This window comes from Oryctolagus cuniculus, chromosome 7 (genome assembly GCF_051225735.1).
Source record: "Oryctolagus cuniculus isolate XC-2025 breed Fujian yellow rabbit chromosome 7, ASM5122573v1, whole genome shotgun sequence".
NCBI lineage: Eukaryota > Metazoa > Chordata > Mammalia > Lagomorpha > Leporidae > Oryctolagus > Oryctolagus cuniculus.
This window is the reverse complement of record NC_142873.1, coordinates 79795497-79811746: the sequence shown is the minus strand read 5'-3', so window position 1 is coordinate 79811746 and position 16250 is coordinate 79795497.

The following is a 16250-nucleotide window of genomic DNA, read 5'->3' as shown; positions in this document are numbered from 1 at the left end:
GGTGAGTAGCCAGTTTCGGGAGTCCAGGAACCAATATTGATGGATAGTTCAGACAAGAAACAGTCAATGGGGCCAGTGTTATGATGCAGTGGGTTAAGCTTCTAACTGCGATGCCAGCATCCCAGATCAGAGAGCCAGTTGGAGCCCTGGGAACTCAATCCAGGTCTCCTATAAGGGTGGCAAGGACCCAGTTTACTTGAATCATCACCGCTGCCTCCCAGGGTCTGCACTGGCAGGAAATTGGAGACAGGAGTTGCTGCAGATAATCAAACCCAGGCATTCAGTATTGGATGTAGGCATCTTAACCAGTAGGCTAAATGCCTGCTGCCACATAAATTTTAAATGCTGTAGTCAAACTGAAAAGAATAAATAGAAAAAGGTAAAATTGATTTTCATAATGTATTTAATCCCATATATAAACAATATTATCTCAATATGCATTTAATATTTAAATTCATGAGGTTTTTTTTACACCTTTCTTGTACTAAGTCTTTGAAATCACTGTGTGTTTTATTCTTACAGATCACCTTCAATTTGGACTAGCCACATTCCAAGTATCCAAGTATTCACATGTGACTAGTAGTTACTATATTGGATGGTGGCTTCAGTGAGGCCCAGCTCTGGTTGTTGCAGGCATTTGGGGAATGAATGATGGAAAATTGATATATCTCTCTCTCTATCTCTCTCTCTCTTGCTGCCTTTCAAATAAATAAATAAATATTTTTTAAAGATTTATTTTATTTATTTGAAAAACAGAGTTACAGAGAGAGGTAGAGACAAAGAGAAAGGTCTTCCATCTGCTGGTTCACTCCCCAGATGGCCGCAAAGGCTGGAGCTGTGCCAATCTGAAGCCAGGAGCCAGGAGCTTTTTCCAGGTCTCCCACGAGGGTGCAGGGACCCAAGGGCTTGGGCCATCTTGTACTGCTTTCCCAAGCCATAGCAGAGAGCTGGATCAGAAGAGGAGCAGCCGGGACTAGAACCAGTGCCCATATTGGATGCTGACACTTCAGGCCAGGGCTTTAACCCACTGCGCCACAGCGCCGACTCCTAAATAAATATTTTTTTTAAATATCAACTATTTTTTCCTCTGGATTGAACATTTCTCAACTTACCCATATATTAGTACTCAAAAGCTTTTGCACAGAACATGCTATATGAATATAAATTATACTTTCTACCACTAAAATAATATAATTATTTATTTTTAGATAAAACAAGGAAAACATATTAAACAATTTATTTAAATCGCGATAGTTCCTCTAGAATGATCTAGAATCAGGTAGACTATTCCTAGCATGGTGCCATGTTATTGCCAAGACTGCATGGTTTGTCTGTAATACTTAAAGCAGGTTAAAAGGGACAGACACAGACAAGCTCTGGTATGAAGTCATCCCTCCTGTGTGGTTGAGGTGAATCCATGTTTTCTCATTTCAAGGCAAGGCTTTTCCCATGTATTTCAAAGTGCCAGACACTTGATATAATGAAAAGGGTAAATTTCCAGAATGTGGGGAGAATGGGATAGGCAAGGAGAACATAGGCAGATCTAAATTCTTCAGGTTCTAGGTCTTGAGTGAGGTAATAGATTTGTGGGTGATCATTACACCACTAAAAATAAACAAACAAATAAAAGTCATATACAGCATAGTGATAACAGTATGTACATGAAATAAAGATTATAATTAAGTTCAGTGTGGCTGAGATATAAATTTTTAAAATCCTGTACTTGTACTTAATTGCTCCATAACCTTAAGCAAATACATAACCTCTCTGAATTGAATTTTTTAAAAAAGATTTATTTATTTATTTGAAAGACAGAGTTAGAGGGCCGGCGCCGCGGCTCACTAGGCTAATCCTCCGCCTAGCGGCGCCGGCACACCAGGTTCTAGTCCCGGTCGGGGCGCCGGATTCTGTCCCGGTTGCCCCTCTTCCAGGCCAGCTCTCTGCTGTGGCCAGGGAGTGCAGTGGAGGATGGCCCAGGTGCTTGGGCCCTGCACCCATGGGAGACCAGGAAAAGCACCTGGCTCCTGGCTCCTGCCATCAGATCAGCGCGGTGCGCTGGCCGCAGCGTGCTGGCCGCGGCGGCCATTGGAGGGTGAACCAACGGCAAAAGGAAGACCTTTCTCTCTGTCTCTCTCTCTCTCTCACTGTCCACTCTGCCTGTCAAAAAAAAAAAAAAAAAAAAAGAGTTAGAGAAAGGCAGAGGCAGAGAGAAAGAGAGGTCTTCCATCTGCCGGTTCATTCCCCAATTGGCCACAATGGCCGGAGCTATGCCAATCAGAAGCCAGGAGCCAGGAGCTTCTTCCAGGTCTCCCATGTGGGTGCAGGGGCCCAAGGACTTGGGCCATCTTCTACTGCTTTCCCAGGCCATAGCAGAGAGCTGGATCGGAAGTGGAGCAGCCGCGACTTGAACTGGAGCCCATCTGGGATGTCGACATCGCAGGCAGTGGCTTTACCCATTACTCCACAACGCCGGCCCCTGAATCGAATTTCTGTAAATTATCTTTTTAAACCCCTGCTTTATTATCAGTCTAATGGGAATATTGGAATATTATACTAAAAATATCTGTGAAACAAGGTACCTGGCTCATGAGAGGCACAGTTGTCTTTTTCATATCGTACTTACCAGACTGATGCCATTGTCTACTTAAAACCTCTTTCCATCAATCATAAGACGTTGTTGTGAACCTCTTAGCTGCTTTATCCTTCCCTTTTTCCTCTTTTTGTTGAGATTCTACTTAAGCTTCCACTCATAAGATGTAATTTGTTGACTTTTTAAAATATACTTAGATTTTTGTGTTGTGAACATTTAATGAGGGTGGGGGAAGAGAGAAACGGAAAGAGAATGGTACATAGTGGGTTGCATGGGGCTTCAAAAAGGGAGCATCCCAATCCTAACCCCTGGGGCCTACCACTGTGAACTTATTTGGATCTTGAGATGAGATCACTTTGGACTTCCTGGGGATCCTTGAATCCAATGACAAGTGAGTATCCTTTCAAGGGACACAGCAGGAGAGAGCTAAGGCGAGAGAGGGGGAAGGCCATGTGAAGACGGAGGCAGGGACTGGAGTTCTGCTGCACAGTCTAGGAGTGGCCAGAGCTCCCAGAACCTAGAAGAGGTGAGAAAAGATTCCCACTAGAGTCTTCAGAGGGCACACAGCCCTGGCAACACGCTGGGGTTTCTGACCTCCAGAACTGTGAGAAAATATATTTCTGTTGTTGTAAGCCATCCAGTTTGTCATAATTTGTTATAGGAGCCAAAGGAAATGAATATAGGAACTAACCTTGATTGCATCCTGGCATGCTTCTAGGAACTACAAACATGTTGTCTCATTTAACCCTCCAAAGAACCTGGTAAGGTAGTGTTATGGTGTCTACTTTTAGATGGGGACTTTATCCAAAGTGATGGTAATGGATGTTAGAGCTGAGATTAAGTCCAGTTAATCTCATCATAAAGCTCATCTACTACCTGCTACATCATGCTACTTGCAAAATAAATCATGGCTCTTTATGGAGAAAATGACATTGAAAAAAAATCAAGGGATCTTCTTTTACCCATTAAACTTATGATATCGTCTTACCATATAAGTTTTCATAAATATTTTCTGTTTGCTTGAAATCATGGTCAAATTTAAGTAGAAATAAAATGGCAATATCCCTATCAAATAGGTCTAAGAGTGCTGTACTTTAACATTGTTAGGTTATTTTTGTTTTTTAATCTTTCTTTTTGTGATATTAGTCTTTTATTTATTCATTAATAACCCATTCAACAAATGTCTTTTCAAATGTCTATTGTGTGTTAGGTTTCTTTTTAATTTTTTATCTCTTCTTTTGTGACCTTAGCCTTTCATTTATTCACTTAATAATCTACTCAACAAAATCTTTTTATGTATCTATTATGTGTCAGGGATTGAGTTAGATAACAGTGATATAAAAGTGAATCACTTTATTGTGAAAGTTGTCAGAATCAAAATGGGTCATTTGTGTTAACCCTAGCAAAATAATTCTGGGAGGTCATGAAGACACAGCTCCTGTGCATGATTTGCCTGAAATCAAGAACTATCACAAGAAAATCTATCAGAACCTATCTTTTGCAAAGTCTGCTGTAACCTTGCTCAAAGAATACTTCTGCAAGAACATCTACTGGCACCTGCCTGTTCAACCTTGGCCTAACACCACCCTTGTTATTGCTCTTTGTAGCCAAGGACAATTGTTTCAAAACAATTTATGTAGCCTTCTTTGTTTTACTGCCTTTTTATTTAAAAAATTATTTATTTATTTGAAAGGCAGAGCTACAGAGAGAGAGGGAGAGACACACACGCAGAGAAAGATCTTCCATCCCCTGGTTCACACCCCAAATGGCTGCAATGGGCTAGCTAAAGCTAAGAGCCAGGAGCTTCATCCAGGTCTCCCTGTGGGTACAAGGGCCTACACAGTCATCTTCACTACTTTTCCCTGACTATTAACAGTGAACTGTAATAAAAGTGGATAGCAGGGCTGGCGCTGTGGTGTAGCAGTTAAGGCTACCGCCTGCAGTGCTAGCATCCCCTATGGGTGCCAGTTCAAGTCCCGGCTGCTCCACTTCCTAGCCAACTCTCTGCTGTGACCTGGGAAAGCAGTAGAAGATAATCCAGGTCCTTGAACCCCTGCACCCATGTGGGAAGACCCAGAGGAAGCTCCTGGCTCCTGGCTTTGGATCGGCACAGCTCCAGCTATTGGGGCCAATTGGGAAGTGAACCAGCAGATGGAAGACCTCTCTCTGTGTGCCTCTCCTCCCTCTGTGTAACTCTGACTTTCAAATAAATAAATACATCTTTTAAAAAAAGTGGATATCCAGAATACAAACCAGTGCCCATATGGGATGCCAGCATCCCAGGAAGTGGCTTTACCCACTATGCCAAAATGCCAGCCCCTGTCTTGTTTAGAATAATCCTTGTCTTCCTGGGCTTCCATAGATCTATGGTCTGTCACAGCATGAGTATTCCAGATTGCAATATTCTTCTGTTTCCCAAATAAAATCTTTTTTTTCTTTGAGAGCCTATTTCCTTGTTGCCATTAGGGTGACATTACATAGTCTGTAGATTGTATAGGATAAGTTATTCAAACACTTTTAACCACCAATAATAACAACATTGCTGAAACTCACATGTTCTTTGCCGCTACTCAAACACTGACGATTTCCCACCTTTATGTGAAAGACAAATACTCATATGCTCAATTTTATGCAGTATATATGGAGCAAATTGGCAATGTAACATAAGCACATAAGTTATTAACCATGGCAATAATGTGGAAAATGGACAAAAGTCAATGTAGAACTATACAACTTCCAAATGTTTTCATAGCTTAGGAGAGCTCAAATTGCATGAATTCCAGATCCAGGAGCAGAAAGCTATTCAGAGGCTGTCTCTTCAGCACAATGACCAGTCTAAAAGTCTCAAAACATTTCTATAAATTAAACCTGTTAAATACCATTTGTATCGAGCCCCTCTGACACATTAGAAAATAATTATCAGGCCGGCGCCGCAGCTCACTAGGCTAATCCTCTGTCTTGCGGCGCCAGCACACCGGGTTCTAGTCCCGGTCAGGGCACCGGATTCTGTCCCAGTTGCCCCTCTTCCAGGCCAGCTCTCTGCTGTGGCCCAGGAAGGCAGTGGAGGATGGCCCAAGTGCTTGGGCCCTGCACCCCATGGGAGACCAGGAAAAGCACCTGGCTCCTGGCTCCTGCTTTCGGATCAGCGCGGTGCGCCGGCAGCAGCGTGCCAGCCGCGGCGGCCATTGGAGGGTGAACCAACGGCAAAGGAAGACCTTTCTCTCTCTCTCTCTCTCTCTCACTGTCCACTCTGCCTGTCAAAAAAAAAAAAATTATTGACCACTCATATTTCTGTACATCTTGTGAGTAGTCATTGATGGCTTTTGTCCCATTCTACCTTTTCAAAGACGTCTGTATAATAAAAAGCTTTGGAAGAAAAAGAAAATATTTCTCTCTGAGGTGGAACACAGTTTTGTTTGCTGATTAATAATAATAGTAAAAAAAGGGTCATGTCTCCACTGGGGAAAAGATGCGCAGACCTGCTTGTCACCCTCCTACAAAAGAGTAAGGACTGTTAAGCTTGGAGTTCCTCAGCTGGCACCCACACTGAGTGTGCCACAAGCCACTTGGACCCACCTCCACATTGTCCCAGGGGGACCTGGAAAGGGGAAACCAACCTGAACATGATGGTCATGTTGCCTGCCATGCTGTGAGTAACAAAGTCCTTTGTCTCGGAACTAGCAGTCTCGTGTTCTGCCAGTAGGCACGAAGCTGTGACAGGCTAACTTATTAGCTTGCAATTAGGGTAAAGTTTGCAACCTTCACAGTTCTTGACAGCGCACCATTACAAATCCTACCCTCCACACCTATCATTTCAGCCACAGCCGCTACCACTTGTCCCATAGAGAGCGGCACAGAAGCAATTTGGTAGTATTCTAGTTTCCACCCATGAAGTGTCCCTCTAGCTGTCTGCCCCAGGGAGCCCCTGGCATTCGTGGGTGTGGACCCCCAGGAACACACTCAACACTCTGGCAGGTATGACTTGGAAGCAGAGAGGGAGTTGTCCAATGGAGAAAAAGGGTCAATGGATAACTTCTTGCTTCCCTTTTTAAACCCAGATGGAAAGTTCTACAACACACTTAAAAAGCCTCCTCAGAAGAGTCTGTGGGATTGTGCTCACCTATGGAGCTGGCCAACTCCTTACCACATCCTTATTTTGCCTTTGCCTCCTTCCTGTCTAGCATGCCTTCTCTCTCAAGTCTCATTGCTTATTAAATGTTGCTGGCGTTAAGGGGAGTCCAGACAAAGGCACTGTCTTATATATCTTGGCTTTAGAAGCTGTTATTTTGGGGGCTGGCATTGTGGCACAGCTGGTTAAACCACCACCTACAATGCTGGCATCCCATATGGGAACAGGTTCAAGTCTCAGCTGCCCTACTTCCAATCCAGCTCCCTGCTAATGTGACTGGGAAAGCAGAAGAAGATGGCCTAAGTCCTTTGTCCCCTGCACCCATGTGGGAGACCCAAAAGAATCTCCTGGCTCCTGGCTCCTGGCTTCGGCCTTGGCCAGCTCTGTCTGTTATGGCTATCTGAGAAGTGAATCAGAGGATGGAACATCTCTCTCTTTCTAACTCTGCTTTTCAAATAAAAAACCTTTTTTTAAAAGAAACTGTTATTTTCCCACAAGCTGTCATTCCTTATCATCATGTTCAAAGAATTATTGCTATATCAGTGCTGAGATTAAGCTTTGTAGTCCAAAGGGTCTGGGATCCTGCATTCTAAGTGAATTCCAGCACTTTTCAGGTGCCTTAAGATGAGTTTATAGTCCCTAGATTAATTCCTTGCATAGAAATTCCCAACTTCATTTTGAACAAGAACAAATATGAAATGACGACCACAAAATGGCATGAAAAAGGGAAATGGGCATATCACATGAATATATTTGTTCCCATAACTGTCTATTCAAGGTTGACTACAAGGAAAAAAAAATTAGAATGCTGACTGTAAGACCAGTTTTATGATGAAGTCCTCACTTTGTTCAAGCAAAATTTAAAGTTTAAGGAAACCTCTCGTTCATTTTTTATATTCGTGGTGACTATTCAGGGATAAAGTGCAGTGGAAATGTGATGGAAAGAACGCATTGGCCAGGGGTCTTGCTACAAGGAGCTATCTTGTAAAGTTAACTTGCTTTGACAAGTTCCAGATGTGCCTCATCTGACAAGAAGTACTGAGATGCTGGAGCCTGGCATAGATCAGAGAGAGGTGATTCTTTGCTCTACAGAAGATGAATGCTTAAACAATCAATTATTGTCTGTTCTGGAGTCTAAAAATAGAATATATTTTGGGCTTTTATTTCATTTTTTTGAAAGACTGATGTTTATTTGGAATGTTATGCTTTATATTCAACATGTGAGAAGGCTCTGGTCATTCTCATCTCCGGGCCTCTGTCTCCTCTTCTCTTATTCTTTGGTGGCCACATTCAGTCACTCAGCAGGTCAAGGAGAGAGTCCCCGAGCCTTGGAAAGGGCTTTGTATGTCTTGGAAGACAAAATGCTAGAGGAATAGTGGGCCGGAGCTCGCCAGGCAGGGTGGATGTTCCTCACCATGTTAAGGCGGCAGCAGGGAGACTTCCTCACCATATTTAAGGTGGCAATGTGAAGACACCCATGCCAGTGATGTCCAGATATGGGAGCTATGCCATGGCAAGGAGCATAGGCTTCGGAGCAAGAGCTGGCTGTGCCCAGGGACAAAGTAAAAACGGGCAGCGAGGAGCCCAATGGGGAGGTGGGCCGCTTGCCAACTCTATATGCCCGCCTTGTGGTAAAGCAGCTGCAGTAGGTGCCCCCACAGTGAGTGGATGTGTGGCTTATACTGCTTTCACCCCAGCCAAACTGAGCTTGGGAGAGCCACAATGCCAGCGTGGCCTTTGCACCTGTGGGATGAGGGAGCTGATAGCCTCCAGTTGTCCCCGTCAGAGATGGACAAATGAGCTTCCATTACAGTCCACCCATTACTATGGCAATGGGCAAGTCAGCGGCGGCCTGGAGCCAATCAAGGCAACCGTGTCCTGATACAGTTGTCACTGGCTGCAGCATGGACTGTTTGGCAGGATGCCGGAGAACTCCCAGAAAGTGGGAATCTATGGACCATAGACTTGGTTCAAGTTCTTAGACAAATGGGAATGCGGAAGACTGTGTTTAACCAGAATACAAGGGGCCCAGACAATTGTCATTTCACCACCTGAGTGAAGGATTTAATATTGACTTCTGCACCTCCTCCCACCTTTGGGTCTTTGGCAAGCATAATGACCCTGTGTGTTGACTGCTGTATTCATGAGACTGCTATGGCGAGTCTGGGGGATACAGAGAGAAAGCAGTAGGATCGAGGGGTGGCATGACAACTGAGAAGAAAGGGCAAAGGCAAACCCACGGAAATCTTGCCTCAGGGGGTGAAAAAGAAAAATGGACCATTAAAATGTCCAGGGTGCAAATGTAGATCTACTCTCTAGTGGCATGGATAAGCAGGGAGAAAAAATGATGACCAATCCAATGATGTGCTGTTAACGTTATGGAGACAGCTGCCTACGGAACAGCACTACATGAAAGTGCCCATGAGATTAAAGAACTCAGTTCATCTGGTATGTCTCCAAGATTCCATGCAGCTTGGGGAAAAGAATTTTCTCTATTGGATTAGGGTTCAGGCTGGGAAACCTGGTTGTTGGAGGCAGGGGTGGTGGGAGGGAATCCCGGAGGACCAGCGACCACATGGGGAATTAGCAATTTATTGGTCCCTCTGTAAAGTTCAGCGTGTGTTGGCACTGGTTGACAATGGAACTGACTACAGCTTTTTGTACAGAAACCCTGATCACCTCAGTGGTTCTGTGGCATACATTGACGGCTATGGAGGCCACAGCATCCGGATGTAATAGGCAACAGGGACTTTAGGCACAGGCCATCTCCTACCCCGGGCATACATGACTTGTGTATCCTCAGTCCCAGAATACCTTTTTTAAAAGATTCATTTATTTATTTATTTGGTTTTTTTAACTTTTATTTAGTAAATATAAATTTCCAAAGTACAGTTTATGGATTACAATGGCTCCCCCCTCCATAACTTCCCTCCCCACTCGCACCCCTCCCATCTCCTGCTCCCTCTCCCATTCCATTCACATCAAGATTCATTTTCAATTATCTTTATATACAGAAGATCGATTTAGTATATATTAAGTAAAGATTTCATCAGTTTGCACCCACACAGAAACACAAAGTGTAAAATACCATTTCAATACTAGTTATAGCATTACTTCACATTGGACAACACATTAAGGACAGATCCCACATGAGATGTAAGTACACAGTGACTCCTGTTGTTGACATAACAATTTGACACTCTTGTTTATGGCATCAGTAATCTCCCTAGGCTCTTGTCATGAGTTGCCAAGGCTATGGAAGCCTTTTGAGTTCGCCGACTTCGATCTTATTCAGACAGGGTCATAGTCAAAGAAGTTCTCTCCTCCCTTCAGAGAAAGGCACCTCCTTCTTTGATGGCCCCGTTCTTTCCACTGGGATCTCACTCACAGAGATCTTTCATTTAGGTCTTCTTCTTTTTTTTTTTTTTCCCCAGAGTGTCTTGGCTTTCCATGCCTAAAATACTCTCATGGGCTCTTCAGCCAGATCCAAATGCCTTAAGGGCTGATTCTGAGGCCAGAGTGCTATTTAGGACATCTGCCATTCTATAAGTCTGCTGTGTATCCCACTTCCCATGTTGGATCGTTCTCTCCCTTTTTGATTCTATCAGTTAGTATTAGCAGACACTAGTCTTGTTTGTGTGATCCCTTTGACTCTTAGACCTATCAGTGTGATCAATTGTGAACTGAAATTGAACTCTGTAATTAACACACAATTATTCTTAGGTGTTTAAATTTTAACTGAAAAGTGATCCCTGTTAAATATAAGAATGGGAATAAGAGAGGGAGGAGATGTACAATTTGGGACATGCTCAATCGGACTTGCCTCAAATGGTGGAGTTAGAAACGTGCCAGGGGATTCCAATACAATCCCATCAAGGTGGCATGTACCAATGCCATCTCACTAGTCCAAGTGATCAATTTCAGTTCACAATTGATCACACTGATAGGTCTAAAGATTCATTTATTTATTTATTTGAAAGGCAGAGTTACAGAGAGGCAGAGAGAGAAAGAGGTCTTCCATCCACTGGTTCACTCCCCAGATGGCTGTAATGGCTGGAGCTGCACTGATCTGAAGCCAGGAGCCAGGAGCTTCTTCTGGGTCTCCCAAGTGGGTGCAGGGGCTCAAGCACTTGGGCCATCTTCTACTGCTTTCCCAGGCATAGCAGAGAGCTGGATCGAAAGTGGAGCAGCCGGGTCTTGAACCAGCGCCCATATGGGATGCTGGTGTTGCAGGCAGCGGCTTTACCTGCTATGCCACAGCACCAGCCCTCCAGAAAATATTTTGGAGATGGGTGTGCTCAAAGGATTGACTGCTTACCACACAGAGAATTCCAGCTGTGAGTGTGAACTGTAATGCCCATGGTCAGGGGACACTCACACTATGCAGCAGTGACTCTGAATGTGACAATATCAATTGCCTGGAGGACACAAAGAAATTGGACAGACCATAGTTGGAGAAAGCTGGCATTGTGAGTTCTATGCACAGCCCATACAATTCACTGATATGACTGGTAAGAAAGCCAAATGGCACCTGGTGAATGACTGTAGATCATCAAGAGTTAAACAAGGTGATACCGCCTTTGCATGCTGCTGTTCCCTCTATTCTGAGCTTTGGTTTTGACTTTGGGATGGTACCACTATGTAGTGGACCTTGCTAATGCTGTCTTCTCCATTGGCATAGCTCCTGAGAGTCAAGAGCAACTGCCTTTGCATGAGATGGGGGACCATGGACCTCTATTTTCTTCCCCAAGTCTGTCTGCACAACCTGACCATCTGTCATGGATTGGTAACCAAGGACCTGGCTACCTGGGAAAAGCCTCCCACTGCTGTGTTGTTTCATTATATTAATGACATAATGTTAATCTCTGATTCTTTTGCAGATTTAGAAACTGCAGCTGATGGTTTAAGATGTACCTTGGACTCCTAGGGATGAGCGGTCAATGTCAGCAAGGTACAAGGACCTGGCTTGTCTGTCGAGGTCTTGAGAGTTGTTTGGTTGGGTGAAATGAAAGTCATACCTGAGGCTGTGATGGATAAGATACAGGCTTTTCCACATCCCACTGAGGTGAGACAGTTACAGGCGTTTGTGGGATTATTGGAGTATTGGTGAGTGTTCATTCCTCATTTAGCACAGATGCTCCACCTGCTGTATCAGTTGTTCTGGAAGGGAGCAACAAGGGGTTGGACTCTTGAGGCTAAACAGGCTTTTACAGCTGCCAAGCATGCGGTGACACAGGCACAAGTGTTACAAGTGGTACATTCCACAAAACTCTTCCAGATGGATGCTACTGTTACAACCACTGCTTTTGGATGGGGGTTTTGTCAGACAGGAAGGAGATTAATTCCCAATTATGGGAATTATGGACGAGGACTGAGCTATGCTATTCCTTTATTGAAAAATAGCTAGCGGCCAGCGCTGTGGCTCACTTGGTTAATCCTCCGCCTGTGGCGCTGACATCCCATATGGGCGCCGGTTCTAGTCCCAATTGCTCCTCTTCCAGTCCAGCTCTCTGCTGTGGCCCGGGAAGGCAGTGGAGGATAGCCCAGGTGCTTGGGCCCCTGCACCCACATGGGAAACCAGGAGGAAGCACCTGGCTCCTGGCTTCAGATCCGTGCAGCACTCCGGCCATACCAGCCATTTTGGGGGTGAACCAATGGAAGGAAGACCTTTCTCTCTGTCTCTCTCTCTCTCTCTCTCATTGTCTAACTCTTCCTGTCAAATTAAAAAAAGAAAAGAAAAGAAAAATAGCTGGCAGCCGTGTATGCTGCTTTACAGGTCTGTGAGCCTATAACTGCCCATGAGAATGTCCAGGTGTGGACCATGTATCCAATAGCTGGCTGGTTGAGGTCCTGGGTGACAGCAACAAAGACAGGAGTACCTCTGATGCCCACCCTGGCCAAATGAGGGGCATACCTAAATCAGAGGGAGGCTATTAGGACTAGCCCCCTTTCCCAAGAATTGCAGGCCCTATTGAGCCTGGTAACACACCAAACTATGCCCAATGAGAGCTCTCTGGCTGTCCTGGAGTTTCAGTCCTTACCTTGAGGGTATATCACCCTTGCCATCTATAGCTTGGTATACTGATGGATCCAGCTGAGGCAATCCAGCTACGTGGATCACAGTGGTGGTAATGATGAGACATGTGGTAGCTGACACCATTTGGTTTGAAACAGGTACTAGACAAAGTAGCCAATGGGCTCAACTGCAGGCTGTATGGATGTTTGTTATAAGTGAACCAGGGTCTTGGGATCTTGGGACAGACAGCTGGGCAGTGTTCCAAGGAAATCTTCATGGCTGCTTCAATGGGAGCAATAAACCTGGGATGCATGTCATTGGCCAGTATGGGAACAAGCAATGTGATGGGACCTATGGGCCATGGATTCCATAAAGGAGGTCATGGTATATCATTTGAGTGGGCATCATCCACTGCTAGCCCCTGGAGAAAACGAAGCAGATGCACTAGCTGAGGCCCATAGGCTCCAGATGCATGGCATGGATAAGGCTGTACGGTTGTGCTGGAAACTGGGGCATACATGTCCCTGGACCATGTTACATGTGGCCCAACATTGTAGTATAGACAGTAGTCCCAGCAAAACAATCCAGATGGTCAAGAGATACCCAAGATGCACATGAGCACACTCAAAAAATTTGAGCTGCATCACACCTGATCACATGTTGTGTGGAGAAGAGCTCCTACAACACTTGCAGGTGGACTTTAGAGGATCTCTACCTTCAGAACAAGGATTTAAGTATGCATGAACTGCTATAGACACAGCAACAAGACTTTTATTTGCCTGTCTAGTTGTGTGACCACTCAGGATATAGTCATACGGGCACTGGGACACCTGAGTACAGTATACAGCCTCCTGGTCAATGCAGCTAGTGACTGGGGTTAGCATTTTGTGGGCCATAGGGTTCAAGTTTGGGCCTAAGATATGGATATGGATATGGATATGGATATGGATATGGATATGGATATGGATATATCTTGGCAGTTCTATGTTCCCTATAGACCACAGGCTGCCAGCATGATATAGCATGAAAATGACCTACTAACAGAAATGTTAAGGCTGGGAACTGACCCACCTAGCCCCTAGAGGTAGGTCTGCCAATTGAACCAAGTGGTTTGCTTTTTAAATGAACAACTGAGGTATATAGGAACGTCCCCACTAGATAAGCCATTGCACATGCAGCCACAGTGTGTACATATCCAGATTAATACAGAAGATGAGCTTCCGCAACCACAAGTAGCCCAACTGGTCTTGTGTTATTACCAGCCCCTTCTCTTTAGGTGGAAGGAGAGCAGACTAGATGATTCTGGCCGTGGCTTATGACGATTAATGTTACTCCCTGGATTGTCCCACTTACTCTATGGGAAGCAGGGGTACTGTATGAATTACAGGTAACACCCATGGTACTTTCATGGCTTCCCCCAAAAAAGTGGGAGACCCCAGACATGATAAAGGAGCCCTATTGAGGGGAACATATGTGTTAGCCATATGGCCCATTCCCTGACTGCCCATACGGGAAACACAGGAGGGGTCCTGGTCTGGTACCACCAACCAGGACGTGCTCTACTCTGCTACCATTATCTCAAGAGATGAAATGGCTGTTTGCATATTGCCTGAAGGGTGTGACTTGACTATAATTGTCTCTGTATAGCTTTTGTCTTTCTGACCATACTGATTCAAGCCAAGAGCCTAGTTTCATGGGCTCATACATATGCCATGGTGCATAATGTGTCCCACGGTTCTGTGTGTACCAAGTACCCCAGAGGAGCGACAGAGGGTGCATACACCCAGCTGCTAAGGGGAACTGGACCTGGTTGGCTTCCCAGAACCCCTTGAGGCCAAGATGGGATGCTACCCAGCGAGTGATCAAACACCTTCTACATCGGGATCAAGACAACAACCACTTCGTTGGATATGCCATATGAAATGGGTGGGGATGGTTGTTCAGGGAACAGACAGAGCTTAGGCAGAGAATTTACATGTGTATAAAACAGCAATGGTCCACTGAAAATCATACCACAGGATGGACCCCATAGGAAACGATGGAACAAAGACATAAGCCTCAGCCATTCTTGCTCATTGCCCAAAAGATAAACATTGGAATGTATTCCTTGCCCTTGAATCTCATTTGGGTCTCATACTCTATTGCCTTCATACTCCATCCCCCACGGCCACCTGAAAGTCCAGTTGCTGGAACACTTGAAAGACCAGTTCCTGAAATTCCCCTCCACCCGCTGCCACCTACCTCACCCTCATCCCTAACCCTCCTAAAATATAAAAAGGCCCAGCCCCTGGGATCGGGGCCTTCTGCCACGTGTTCCATCAATGCACATGCAGGCAGTTGGTCACCCACCTCTACAAATTTATTTTCTCTGAATAAATTCGGTCTGGCTATAAATTCATACACTGCCTCCTCTTTATTTTGCAACTCTTTTACTAACAGGAAACATGTGAAAACACTACTAAAGTTACAAAGCCCAATTATTGGTGGCATGGGGGGAAACACCAACACTAAACCCATGGATATGCTCCCTCCTGGGCACCTTTGGGTTTGTGGACAGTACAACTGGCTGCACCTCTTCCCAGCTAACAGTACTGTAGATGCCCTTGGGGGTAGCCCTATATCTCTGGTACAATTCTAAATCTCTGCCTGAGATGCCCCACAATTGGAATATCATATTCCGTAGTTGGTACTGCCTTGGTGGTTTTACCTGGTGGTGGTACTGTTTCCGCCAAGTCTTTGAATCAAACATGCCAGGCTTTAGCCTTGTTGATGAATGAGACAACACAGCTGGGGAAGGTAGTTCTCCAAAACCACATGGCCCTAACCACAGCCCAAGAGGGGACTTGTGCTACTCTGCATGTAGAATGCAGTGCCTTTACACCTGACAATCAATGTAACATCACACAGGCCCTCACGGAAGTGGATACTGAGATAAAAGCTGTGCTAGCTTCATCCCATGTCCCCTCAAGGGATGGAGGAACCATGTGTCCTCCACTTGGTGACAGATTTTGGTTGCCCTCACCTTGATATCCTGCACACTGGTAGTTTGTTGTTGTTCCCTATAATGCTGTGTGGTGTGCAGGTCCAACGAGCTGCTACATGGGCCCAAAGAAATCAATCTGCTTAATGGGTGGAATGTTGGAACTCTAAAAAAACTGAGGCAAATGGCTTGAGTACTAGTATTAAGATTGCATGCTGCTATGCCTTTTTACCTATGCCTCCATGGCAACTGGGCAGGTCCCACTGATGCATTTTCTTCTGGTCAGCAGGCCCCATAAGGCTGATAGATTTTCTGCTGGCTAACTTCTTGGCTAATGACCACTACATGTAAACCCTGTACAAAAGGAGCCAGCCCTTGTGGGATGCTGCTGCTGTGTTACAGTCACCTATGCTGCTGTTGCTGCTGCTACCTGAATAAAGAATGAGCCATCTGCCTACAGCTGTGCGGTGTTCTTTCAGTTCCTGTCCCCACATGCCTCAATGTCCGCAACAACGGAGCGTGGTTTGACACCCTG